The 13,453-nt window shown below is 35.9% G+C and overlaps 1 protein-coding gene, 1 long non-coding RNA gene and 1 other non-coding gene across 8 annotated transcripts in view; 1 reads left to right on the forward strand and 2 right to left on the reverse strand.

Moving 5' to 3' along the window:
- The window catches only part of LOC126932844 (uncharacterized), a 232,934-nt gene extending 224,070 nt beyond the window's left edge, over positions 1-8,864 (forward strand). Inside the window, exon 3 of the long non-coding RNA XR_007718342.1 lies at positions 8,778-8,864. This is a non-coding gene — a long non-coding RNA (uncharacterized LOC126932844). The remainder of the gene's footprint in view (positions 1-8,777) is intronic.
- The window catches only part of GALNT13 (polypeptide N-acetylgalactosaminyltransferase 13), a 612,881-nt gene that overhangs the window by 554,182 nt on the left and 45,246 nt on the right, over positions 1-13,453 (reverse strand). The gene's annotated exons all lie outside the window — the stretch shown is intronic.
- LOC126933339 (U6 spliceosomal RNA) lies at positions 8,793-8,899 on the reverse strand. The gene has a single exon (XR_007718562.1). It is a non-coding gene; the product is annotated as a U6 spliceosomal RNA (small nuclear RNA).

The raw sequence follows: 13,453 nt of genomic DNA on the forward strand, positions 1-13,453 counted from the left end.
CCTAGTTGGCCTTAAGGCTTCTGAATTCTTCATGACAAAATATGTAAGGAATGTATTACAAGTGTTCTTTCTTTGAAATGTGTAGAATAATGTGGTTATTTCTTATGTAGTCTTCTATTTCAAAACAGGGACATTTATTTATAGAAAATAATGAGGAATAATATTATATTATCTTGTAAAATTATGTCAGAGTCACTCCGACTAGTCTGGTTGACAATTAATGGGGGATAGAAAGTGAAATAAAGTCAAACAAAAGCACAGAACCCTAGACACAAAAGAACCCCTAGTAGCACAAAGGAGAGATGAAGAAGGGGCTTTACAGGGTACTCTAGAGGCATACTAAAATTGCAAAAATGTAAACAAAGTTATATTTGTCTGCTCCTATATTTTAATGATTGATTTTTTATTACACCTTATCCATGGAATAAATGCACTCTTTTCTTAAACTAGATAATAAAGTATTAATAGGTGAAATAGTCATTTTCTCCTTCTGGGGAAAAAAACAAAACAACTCATTAAAGCTTATATGAACGTACTTCATAATTTGATTAGCAGCTTTGGTTTTTTTCCTGCAAACTTCCTGGTAAAGTTATTAATCATAAGTTAAGTGCCTTAAAAGACAGGCAATTAGAGGAAAGAAGTAAATAATTACATAAAGAACTAAATATTCCAAATATTGAATACTCACCAATTAATTAACAGTAAAGTAAAAGTATCAAGTCCCCATGGACTTAAAATTCATATTCTTATTAGCAAAGCAAACTTGTCATATAACATTGCTAAAGATGATAATTTGTTAATCAATATAAAGCAACTAATATAATGGAGTGTATAATCCATTAATAGAAAACACAGAGAAGCTATAAAATAAGAAAATCTGCCACAAATATAGGAGAAAGGGAAAAATGTAATGCAAGATGTAACAGGTAAGCAGAGATTACCACTATGTGTACAAGCACATGAAAATCCAACCTGTAAACAAAGCAACATTTCCCCTATCATCTCGCAAAACTTCTAATTAATTTAATTAATAATTGTGCATATTAAGGACTATAAATTAAAATTAAACACTATTTGTAACAAAATTATATTTTAGCAAAGACGGGATAAATGGGTCCTTTCTTTCTTTGCAGATGGAAATATAAATTGGTAAAAACATTTTTGGAAAGAAATAGCATTTATTAAAAAGAAGATTTTTGACCTATTTTCTTAAAAATATCATATACTTCGAACTAGTAATTTCTCCACTGGACACTCTTTTAAATACCCCATATTGAGAAAAGGCTTACCTTAAGGTAAGAGATATTATGACACTATTTTTTAAAATTACAATGTCTACTTACATATGCACTATGATTGTAACTGGTTTTTAACTTATTCATATACAAGCACTGGAAAAAACATGCGCAAATGTGGGAATTTTCATTGTGTTTCTCTAATTAGCTTTGTGATTTTTATATAGTAACTAGAAATAGTATCTATTATCTGAATAATGGGGAAGATATGTGTTTTAATTTAAAGTAATAAGAAAATCACCAATAAATAGTGATACAGACTAAATTTCTGACTCATCTGCTATTTGTGTCGATGTGTATGTGAGCACATGGCACGCACACAGTCATGAAAACCATGCAAACATAGACCAATAGACCCAAAGAACTGTCAAGGGTTATTCATAAAATGAAATAAATGAGAAAAAAAAGGAAGACAGAATTCCCCATTAAAACGAAGCCTGATTTAAGTAATCTGCTTCCAAAATTCTAACTTTTACTAGTCTCTAGTATTACAGACTCCAGAAAGATAAAAGTTTGCCTCAAATGTGAAATTATTTTAAAACTTCACATTCTTTTGAAGAAAATGGCTAACTTTTCAAACCTGGACTCGTAACCAAAATTCAGGAACTATCTCTTTCTAGTAGTACATGTGGATTTTGTTTCAAACAAATACAACCTTAAATCCATCAGGACCATATTTAAAAGTGATTATTGAAAGTGGAAAAGAGTACTCACTTCTAACTATTCTCACCATTGCAGCCTGTATTTCCCTCAAATCCAGTTAAATCTTTAGAAAAGAAAAAACACCAATAAATTGTATATTCATCTCATGTAAATAAACCTTAATGTATTGAAATCATACATACTTGAACCCCAGAACATTATTTTTTTAATATGATTTAGATTAAAATCACATGCAACTTGAGGTATCTGAAACCCTTAGTGATTTTTGCTTTAGAAAAGCAATGTCTCCTATCAATGGTGTACAACAATTTGAAAAAAATCATGATTGACAGGCAAGAGAAAGAAATAAAGGTATTAGAATAGGAAAAGAGGAAGTCAAACTATCTTCATTCGCAGGTAACATGATCCTGTATCTAGAAAACTCCATCATCTCAGCCCAAAAGCTTCTTAATCTGATAAGCAACTTTAGCAAAGTTTCAGGATACAAAATCAATGTGCAAAAATTGCTAGCATTCCTATACACCAACAACAGGCATACAACCTAATCACGAATGAACTTCCATTCACAACTGCCACAAGAAGAATAAAATACTTAGAAATACAACCAACAAGGGAAATGAAGGACCTCTTCAAGGAGAACTATAAAGCACTGCTAAAATAAATCAGAGATGACACAAACAAATGGAAAAGCATTCCATGCTCACAGATAGAAAGAATCAATATCGTGAAAATGGTCATCCTGCCTAGAGCAATTAATAGATTCAATGCTATTTTCATTAAACTACCATTGACATTCCTCACAGAATTAGAAAAAAGAATTTTAAAATTCATATGGAACCAAAAAAGAGCCCGAATAGCCAAGACAATCCTAAGCAAAAAAAAAAAAAAAAGCTAGAGGCTTCACACTACCCGATGCCAAACTATACTACACAGCTAAAGTAACCAAAACAGCATGGTACTGATACAAGAACAGACACCAGAAATAAGACTGCACACATACAACTATCCGATCTTTGACAAACCTGACAAAAACGAACAATGGGGAAAGCATTCCCTATTTAATAAATAGTGCTGGGAGAACTGGCTAGTCATATGCAGAAAATTGAAACTGGATCTTACACCATATATAAAAATCAACTCAAGATGGATTGAAGATTTGAATACAAACCCAAAACTATAAAACCCCTAGGAGAAAACCCAGGCAATACCATCCAGGAAATAGGCACAGGCCAAGATTCCATGACAAAGATGCCAAAGCAATTGCAACAAAAGCAAAAATTGACAAATGGGATCTAATTAAACTAAAGAGCTTCTGCACAAAAAAATAAATTATCAACAAAATAAACAGACAACCTACAGAATGGGAGAAAATTTTTGTAATCTAGCCATCTGACAAAAGCCTAATATCTAGCCTCTATAAGGAACTTAAGCAAATTTACAAGCCAAAAACAACATCATCAAAGAGTGCACAAAGGACATGAACAGACATTTTCTTTTTTTTTTCTTTTTCTTTTCTATTATACTTTAAGTTCTAGGGTACATGTGCACAACGTGCAGGTTTGTTACATATGTATACTTGTGCCATGTTGCTGTGCTGCACCCATCAACTCGTCAGCACCCATCAACTCATCATTTACATCAGGTATAACTCTCAATGTCATCCCTCCCTCTCCCCCCTCCCCATAATAGGCCCCAGGGTGTGATGTTCCCCTTCCAGAATCTAAGTGATCTCATTGTTCAATTCCCACCTATGAGTGAGAACATGCGGTGTTGGGTTTTCTGTTCTTGTGATAGTTTGCTGAGAATGATGGTTTCCAGCTGCATCCATGTCCCTACAAAGGACACAAACTCATCCTTTTTTATGGCTGCATAGTATTCCATGGTGTATATATGCCATATTTTCTTAATCCAGTCTGTCACTGATAGACATTTGGGGTGATTTCAAGTCTTTACTATTGCGAATAGTGCCACAATAAACATACATGTGCCTGTGTCTTAATAGCAGCATGATTTATAATCCTTTGGGTATATACCCAGTAATGAGATGACTGGGTCATATGGTATTTCTAGTTCTAGATCCTTAAGGAATCACCATACTGTTTTCCACAATGGTTGAACCAGTTTACAATCCCACTAACAGTGTAAAAGTGTTCCTATTTCTCCACATCCTCTCCAGCACCTGTTGTTTCCTGACTTTTTAATGATTGTCATTCTAACTGGTGTAAGATGGTATCTCATTGTGGTTTTGATTTGCATTTCTCTGATGGCCAGTGATGACGAGCATTTTTTCATGTATCTGTTGGCTGTGTGCATGTCTTCTTTTGAGAACTGTCCGTTCATATCCTTTGCCCACTTTTGGATGGGGTTGTTTTTTGTAAATTTGTTTGAGTTCTTTATAGGTTCTGGATATTAGCCCTTTGTCAGATGAGTAGATTGCAAACATTTTCTCCCATTCTGTAGGTTGCCTGTTCACGCTGATGGTAGTTTCTTTTGCTGTGCAGAAGCTCTTTAGTTTAATTAGATCCCATTTGTCAATTTTGGCTTTTGTTGCCTTTGCTTTTGGTGTTTTAGACATGAAGTCCTTGCCCATGCCTATGTCGTGAATGGTATTACCTAGGTTTTCGTCTAGGGTTTTTATGATATTAGGTCTAACATTTAAGTCTCTAATCCATCTAGCATTAATTTTTGTACAAGGAGTAAGGAAAGGATCTAGTTTCAGCTTTCTACTTATGGCTAGCCAGTTTTCCCAGCACCATTTATTAAATAGGGAATCCTTTCCCCATTTCTTGTTTTTCTCAGGTTTGTCAAAGATCAGATGGCTGTAGATGTGTGGTATTATTTCTGAGGGATCTGTTCTGTTTCATTGGTCTATATCTCTGTTTTGGTACCAGTACCATGCTGTTTTGGTTACTGTAGCCTTGTAGTATAGTTTGAAGTCAGGTAGCGTGATGCCTCCAGCTTTGTTTTTTGACTTAGGATTGTCTTGGCAATGCGGGCTCTTTTTTGGTTCCATATGAACTTTAAAGCAGTTTTTTCCAATTCTGTGAAGAAAGTAATTGGTAGCTTGATGGGGATGGCATTGAATCTATAAATTACCTTGGGCAGTATGGCCATTTTCACAGTATTGATTCTTCCTATCCATGAGCATGGTATGTTCTTCCATTTGTTTGTGTCCTCTTTTATTTCACTGAGCAGTGGTTTGTAGTTCTCCTTGAAGAGGTCCTTTACATCCCTTGTAAGCTGGATTCCTAGGTATTTTATTCTCTTTGAAGCAATTGTGAATGGAAGTTCATTCCTGATTTGGCTCTCTGTTTGTCTGTTACTGGTGTATAAGAATGCTTGTGATTTTGCATATTAATTTTGTCTCCTGAGACTTTGCTGATGTTGCTTACCGGCTTAAGGAGATTTTGGGCTGAGAGGATGGGGTTATCTAAATATACAATCATGTCATCTGCAAACAGGGACACTTTGACTTCTTCTTTTCCTAAGTGAATACCCTTTATTTCTTTCTCTTGCCTGATTGCCCTAGCCAGAACTTCCAACATTATGTTGAATAGAAGTGGTGAGAGAGGGCATCGCTGTCTTGGGCCAGTTTTCAAAGGGAATGCTTCCAGTTTTTGCCCATTCAGTATGATATTTGCTGTGGGTTTGTCATAAATAGTTCTTATTATTTTGAGATACGTTCCATCAATACCTAGTTTACTGAGAGTTCTTAGCATGGAGGGCTATTGAATTTTGTCAAAGGCCTTTGCTGCATCTATTGAGATAATCATGTGGTTTTTGTTTTGGTTCTGTTTATATGCTGGATTACATTTATTGATTTATGTATGTTGAACCAGCCTTGCATCCCAGGGATGAAGCCTACTTGATCATGGTGGATAAGCTTTTTGATGTGCTGCTAGATTCGGTTTGCCAGTATTTTACTGAGGATTTTTGCATCGACGTTCATCAGGGATATTGGTCTAAAATTATCTTTTTTTGTTGTGTCTCTGCCAGGCTTTGGTATCAGGATGATGTTGGCCTCATAAAATGAGTTAGGGAGGGTTCCCTCTTTTTCTATTGATTGGGATAGTTTCAGAAGGAATGGTACCAGCTCCTCCTTGTACCTCCGGTAGAATTCGGCTGTGAATCCATCCGGTCCTGGACTTCTTTTGGTTGGTAGGCTATTAATTTTTGCCTCAATTTCAGAGCCTGATAATGGTCTATTCAGGGATTCAACTTCTTCCTGGTTTAGTCTTGGGAGAGTGTAAGTGTCCAGGAAATTATCCACTTCTCCTAGTTTTTCTAGTTTATTTGCATAGAGGTGTTTATAGTATTCTCTGATGGTAGTTTGTATTTCTGTGGGGTTGGTGGTGATATCCCCTTTATCATTTTTTATTGCGTCTGTTTGATTCTTCTCTCTTTTCTTCTTTATTAGTCTTGCTAGCAGTCTATCAATTTTGTTGATCTTTTCAAAGAACCAGCTCCTGGATTCATTGATTTTTGGAGGGCTTTTTGTGTCTCTATCTCCTTCAGTTCTGCTCTGATCTTAGTTATTTCTTGCCTTCTGCTGGCTTTTGAATGTGTTTGCCCTTGCTTCTCCAGTTCTTTTAACTGTGATGTTAGGGTGTCAGTTTTAGATCTTTCCTGCTTTCTCTTGTGGGCATTTAGTGCTATAAATTTCCCTCTACACACTGCTTTAAATGTGTCCCAGAGATTCTGGTATGTTGTATCTTCGTTCTCATTGGTTTCAAAGAACATCTTTATTTCTGCCTTCATTTCGTTATGTACTCAGTAGTCATTCAGGAGCAGGTTGTTCAGTTTCCATGTAGTTGAGCAGTTTTCATTGAGTTTCTTAGTCCTGAGTTCTAGTTTGATTGCACTGTGGTCTGAGAGACAGTTTGTTATAATTTCTGTTCTTTTACATTTGCTGAGGAGTGCTTTACTTCCAATTATGTGGTCAATTTTGGAATAAGTGTGATGTGGTGCTGAGAAGAATGTATCTGTTGATTGGAGGTGGAGAGTTCTGTAGATGTCTATCAGGTCCGCTTGGTGCAGAGTTGAGTTTAATTCCCGGATATCCTTGTTAACTTTCCGTCTCGTTGATCTGTCTAATGTTGACAGTAGGGTGTTGAAGTCTCCCATTGTTATTGTATGGGAGTCTAAGTCTCTTTATAAGTCTCTAAGGACTTGCTTTATGAATCTAGGTGCTCTTGTATTGGGCGCATATATGTTTAGGATAGTTAATTCTTCCCGTTGAATTGATCACTTTACCATTATGTAATGGCCTTCTTTGTCTCTTTTGATCTTTGCTGGTTTAAAGTCTGTTTTATCAGAGACTAGGATTGCAACCCCTGCTTTTTTTTGTTCTCCATTTGCTTGGTAGATCTTCCTCCATCCCTTTATTTTGAGCCTATGTGTGTCTCTGCATGTGAGATGGGTCTCCTGGATACAGCACACTGATGGGTCTTGACTCTTTATCCAATTTGCCAGTCTGTGTCTTTCAATTGGACCATTTAGTCCATTTACATTTAAGGTTAATATTGATATGTGTGAACTTGATCCTGTCATTGTGATATTAACTGGTTATTTTGCTCGTTAGTTGATGCAGTTTCTTCCTAGCATCGATGGTCTTTACATTTTGGCATGTTTTTGCAATGGCTGGTACCGGTTGTTCCTTTCCATGTTGAGTGCTTCCTTCGGGGACTCTTGTAGGGCAGGCCTGGTGGTGACAAAATCTCTAAGCATTTGTTTGTCTGTAAAGGATTTTATTTCTCCTTCACTTATGAAACTTAGTTTGGCTGGATATGAAATTCTGGGTTTAAAATTCTTTTCTTTAAGAATGTTGAATATTGGCCCCCACTCTCTTTTGCCTTGTAGAGTTTCTGCCGAGAGATCTGCTGTTAGTCTGATGGGCTTCCCTTTGTGGGTAACCCGACCTTTCTCTCTGACTGCACTTAACAGTTTTTCCTTCATTTCAACTTTGGTGAATCTGACAATTATGTGTCTTGGAGTTGCTCTTCTCGAGGAGCATCTTTGTGGCGTTCTTTGTATTTCCTGAATTTGAATGTTGGCCTGCCTTACTAGGTTGGGGAAGTTCTCTTGGATGATATTCTGAAGAGTGTTTTCCAACTTGGTTCCATTTTCCCCCTCACTTTCAGGCACACCAATCAGACATAGATTTGGTCTTTTCACATAATCCCATATTTCTTGGAGGCTTTGTTCATTTCTTTTTCCTTTTTTTTTTTTCTCTAGACTTCTCTTCTCGTTTCATTTCATTCATTTGATCTTCAATCATTCATACTCTTTCTTCCAGTTGATCAAGTCAGTTACTGAAGCTTGTGCATTTGTCACGTATCTCTCGTGTCATGGTTTTTATCTCTGTCCGTTCGTTTATGGCCTTCTCTGCATTGATTATTCTAGTTATCCATTCTTCCATTCTTTTTTCAAGATTTTTAGTTTCTTTGCACTGGGTATGTAGTTTCTCCTTTAGGTCTGAGAAGTTTGATCGACTGAAGCCTTCTTAACTCATCGAAGTCATTCTCTGTCCAGCTTTGATCCGTTGCTGGCGATGAGCTGCATTCCTTTCGGGTGGGAGATGTGCTCTGATTTTTTGAATTTCCAGCTTTTCTGTCCTGGTTTTTCCCCATCTTTGTGGTTTTATCTGCCTTTGGTCTTTGATGCTGGTGACTTACTGATGGGGTTTTGGTGTGGGTGTCCTTTCTGTTTGTTAGTTTTCCTTCTAACAGTCAGGACCCTCAGCTGTAGGTCTGTTGGAGATTGCTTGAGGTCCACTCCAGACCCTGTTTGCCTGGGTATCAGCAGAAGAGGCTACAGAAGATAGAATATTGCTGAAAAAATATGGAACGCCTCACAAATTTGCGTGTCATCCTTGCGCAGGGGCCATGCTAATCTTCTCTGTATCGTTCCAATTTTAGTATATGTGCTGCCGAAGTGAGCATGACATTTTCAAAAGAAAACATACACGTGGCCAACAAACATGAAAAAAAGCTCAACATCATTGATCATTAAAGAAATGCAAATCAAAAACACAATGAGATACCATCTCCCACCAATAAGAATGGCCATTATTAAGAAGTAAAATAACAACAGATGCTGACGAGGTGTGGAGAAAAAGGATCACTTATACACTTGGCGAGAATTTAAATTAGTTCAACCATTGTGGAAGACAGTGTGGCAATTCCTCTAAGACCTAGAGGGCAGAAATGCCATTTGGTCCAGCAATCTCATTATAGGGTATATACCCAAAGGAATATAAACTGTTCTATTATAAATATACATACAGACATATGTTCATTGCATAACAACATGGAATCAATCTAAATGTCCATCAACAATAGACTGGATAAAGAAAATGTGGTATATATACACCATAGAATATTATGCAGCCATAAAAAAGAATGAGATCATGTCCTGTGCAGGAATATGGATGGAGCTGGAGGCCATTATCTTTAGCAAACTAATGCAGAACAGAAAACCAAATACCATGTGTTCTCATTTATAAGTGGGAGCTGAAGGATGAGAACACATAGACACATGGTGGCAAACAAAACACACCAGGGCCTATCTGAGGCTAGGGTTTGGGAAGAGGGAGTGCATCAGGAAGAACAGCTAATGGATGCTGGGCTTATTACATAGGTGATGGGGTGATCTGTGCAGCAAACCACCATGGAACACATTTACCTATGTAACAAACCTGTACATCCTGCACATGTGCCCCTGAATTTAAAAATGAAAGTTGGAAATTTTAAAAAATCATGATTGAGATTTAACAAAAAATCAGATTCCAAAATCAAATCAACATGAAGAAAATACTTTCCCTGTTAAAAGTGAGCAAGGTAGAGTATGATTTTATTCAAAAGCCAAAAAAGTACTTAACAAATATAGTAGTAGTATATAACTGATGTAATCGGTTCTATTATAATTTGCTATTAATCCAGCAGAACAGCAATCAACATTTTATTTTCCTTTTCGCTTCACATTTCTGGCAAAGATATGTACAAAAGCAGCAGTCTGAATTAATGAAGGCTATTAACTCATACTTAATTTTTTTTTTCTGTTTTTAAATGTCTAATCTAAAAATGGTATTTCAGGCCAGGCCCGGTGGCTCACGCCTGTAATTCCAGCACTTTGGGAGGCCGATGTGGGAGGATCACCTGAGGGCAGGAGTTTGAGACCAGCCTGTTGAGACCAGCCTGGTGAACACAGTGAAACCCCGTCTCTATTAAAAATACAAAAATTAGCCGAGCATAGTGGCAGGCGCCTGTAATCCCAGCTACTCAGGAGGCTGAGGCAGGAGAATTACGGAGGTTGCAGTGAGCCCAGATCATGCCACTGCACTCCAGCCTGGGCGACAGAGGGAGACTCTGTCTCAAAAACTAAAAAAATTAAAATAAAAATGCTACTTCAAATGACCTTATTACTTTGATATAATTATTAAATAATATATCTCTGAGTCTCTAAAATATTCATTGCCATATATCACTTCATGGCAGTCGTTGCTAATTAAAGTGATTTCTGAAAACAGTTTTTCTTTACACATTATCCACCAGAAGTTAGCTGTGCAGAACATGGTAGTGGACTGGGAGAGGGTGGAAAGTAAGGGTTGGGGGAGGAATGATTATCACCTACCTAAGTTTACCTCAACTATAAAGTTTCCTTTCTTAAAATGAGTCTTTATAATTGGTATGATAGCAGGGGGAAGTAATTAGTTATTAACAGACAGCTTTTCTAATTATAGTTTATTTTTGAGACAAGGGTAAAATTCTAAAAGGAAACAGTCCATACATTTTCTGTAAAGATTATATATTTTTATAACTTAAATGGGAAAGGTATAAAGCTTCAAGATCAAAAGATATGTTTATTCCAAGGAAAAGCTTCCACTATTTATGTGGCTGAATGATTATGATATTTTCTTTTGATTTTGAAAAGCATAGTAAATACATTCTAACAACTGACTGACATCAGAAGAAATCAGTAGGTGTACTCCAGTTCAAAGTCTCTTATCTGTTAATTTCTGTGAAATGAAACAGTGTTCAAACTGAAAAGAAAATATTCGTATGATTCCCCTTCCTGCAAAAAACCATAATCAGTACAAAAATTCTCTGATTTCCCACATCCATTCAGCTCCACTCCAGCAGAATAGCAATCAACTTTTATTTTCCTTTTTGCTTCACATTTCTGGCAAAGATATGTACAAAGACAGCAATCTAAATTAATAAAGCCCATTAACCCGATACATGGATTTTTTTCTATATGTATTTTTAAAATTATAGATGTATTTTAACATATTTAAATTATGTTTATCCTTATGATATTTCTAATATCCCTTTTTATTCATCTTATTTCCTGTCCATAGTCTTTTTCCAATTATAAATATCATCTGATCTGGATTTTTTATTTCAGTTTTTAATTGGCTCTGCAGGATATATTTGTTAGTTGTTTGTCCATTGTTTCTGCCATCTTTTTCAAATTTACTGTATTTTCTTCCTCTACTATAGAGAAAACATTGTATCTCTTGGCCATCTCAATATTTCCTCATAATTTTCACTTGCATTCTATCTCCCTTACTCTTACATGAACTCTTAAGGCATTCTTTTTTTATTATTATTATAACTTCTATGTTAGCTTCAGGGGTACATGTGCAGGTTTGTTATACAGGTAAACTGCTTGTCACAGGGGACTGGTGTACAGATTATTTCATAACCCAAGAATAAACACAGTACCCAATAGGTATTTTTCTGATCCTCTCCCTCCTCCAAGACTCCACTCTCAAGTAGGTCTTGGTGCCTGTTGTTCCCCTCTTTGTGTCCACGTGTTCTTGTTTAGCTCCCACTTACAAGTGAGAACATGCAGTATTTGGTTTCCTGTTCCTGTGTTATTTTACTTACTATAGAAGCCTCCAGCTCCATCCATGTTATTGATAAGGATATGATCTTCTTCTTTATGACTGTACAGTATTTCATAGTGTATATGTTTCATATTTTATTTATTCAGTCTACCATTGATGGGAATTTAGGTTGATTTCATGTCTGCTATTGTGAATGGTGCTGCAATGAATATATACGCCCATGTGTCTTTATGGTACAGTGATTTATATTCTTTTGGATATATACTCAAAAATGGGATTGCTGGGGTGAATGCTAATTCTGTTTCAGGTTATTTGAGAAATCATTACTGTTTTCCACAATGGTTGAACTAATTTACATGCTCATCAGCAATGTATGTGTGTTCCCTTTTCTCCACAACCTTCCAGCATCTGTTATTTTTTGACTTTTTAATAATAGTCATTCTGACTGTTGTAAGACGGGATCTCATTGTGGTTTTGATCTGCATTTCTCTAATGATCAGTGATGTTGAGCATGTTTTCATATTCTTGTTGGTCACATATATATCTTCTTTTGAAAATTGTCAGTTCATGTCCTTTGCCCACTTTTTAATGGGTTGTTTTTTACTTATAAATTTAAGTTCCTTAAAGATTCTGGATATTCTACCTTTGTTCGATGCATGGTTGGCAAATATTTTCTCATATTCTATAGATGGTCTGTTTGTTCTGTTAATAGTTTCCTTTGCTTTGCAGAAGTTCTTTAGTTTAATTAGGTCCCATTTGTCAATTTTCACCTTTGTTGCAGTGGCTCTGGGATCTTTGTCATAAAATCTTTGCCAGTTTCTGCGTCCAGCATGGTATTTCCTAGGTTGTCTTCCAGGGTTTTTATAGTTTTGGGGTTTATATTAGAGTCTTTCATCCATCTTGAGTTGATATTTTTATGTAGTATAAAGAAAGGGTCCAGTTTTAATCTTCTGAATATAGCTAGCCAGTTGTGCCAGCACCATTTATTGAATAGATTCTTTCCCCATTGCTTGTTTTTGTGAGCTTTGTGGAAGATCAGATGGTTGTAGGTGAAGTGCCTTATTTCTGGGTTGTCTATTCTGTTCCACTGGTCGATGTGTTGGTCTTTGTACTAGTACCATCCTGTTTTGATTACTGTAGCCTCTGAAGGCATATTCTAAGTTATTTTTTCAAGACAACTTAAACTTTAATTGTAATTGATGACACCTAAGTCATGTGCACCTACTGAGAATCCGAAGAGGCCTACTAATAGCAAAAACATTAGAACATGAATGTCTGTATCAAAGAACAAGGAATATAGAAGGTACTATTTTTTCTAAAAATTCATATATATATATATTTAGTTATATATAATATACATAACATATATTATAATATATATAATATAACTGTATAATATATATAATGGGGCATTAGACAACTTTGATTCAAGTCCAACCCCTATAAACATTCAGTTTGAAGATACTGAAGAGGTTAATTTGCCCAGTTAACTCCAGTTGTTCCCATGTTTATAAAATAGTAATGAGAATTATATCTACTTATAGAATTATGGTAAAGATTATATATATGAAGGGAGAATCAGAGGAACTGGCACAATGTAATTAATCAGTACATGTTAGCCATTACTATTATTGTAATCAGTATT

The sequence above is a fragment of the Macaca thibetana genome, chromosome 12, assembly GCF_024542745.1.
Source record: "Macaca thibetana thibetana isolate TM-01 chromosome 12, ASM2454274v1, whole genome shotgun sequence".
Classification (NCBI taxonomy): domain Eukaryota; kingdom Metazoa; phylum Chordata; class Mammalia; order Primates; family Cercopithecidae; genus Macaca; species Macaca thibetana.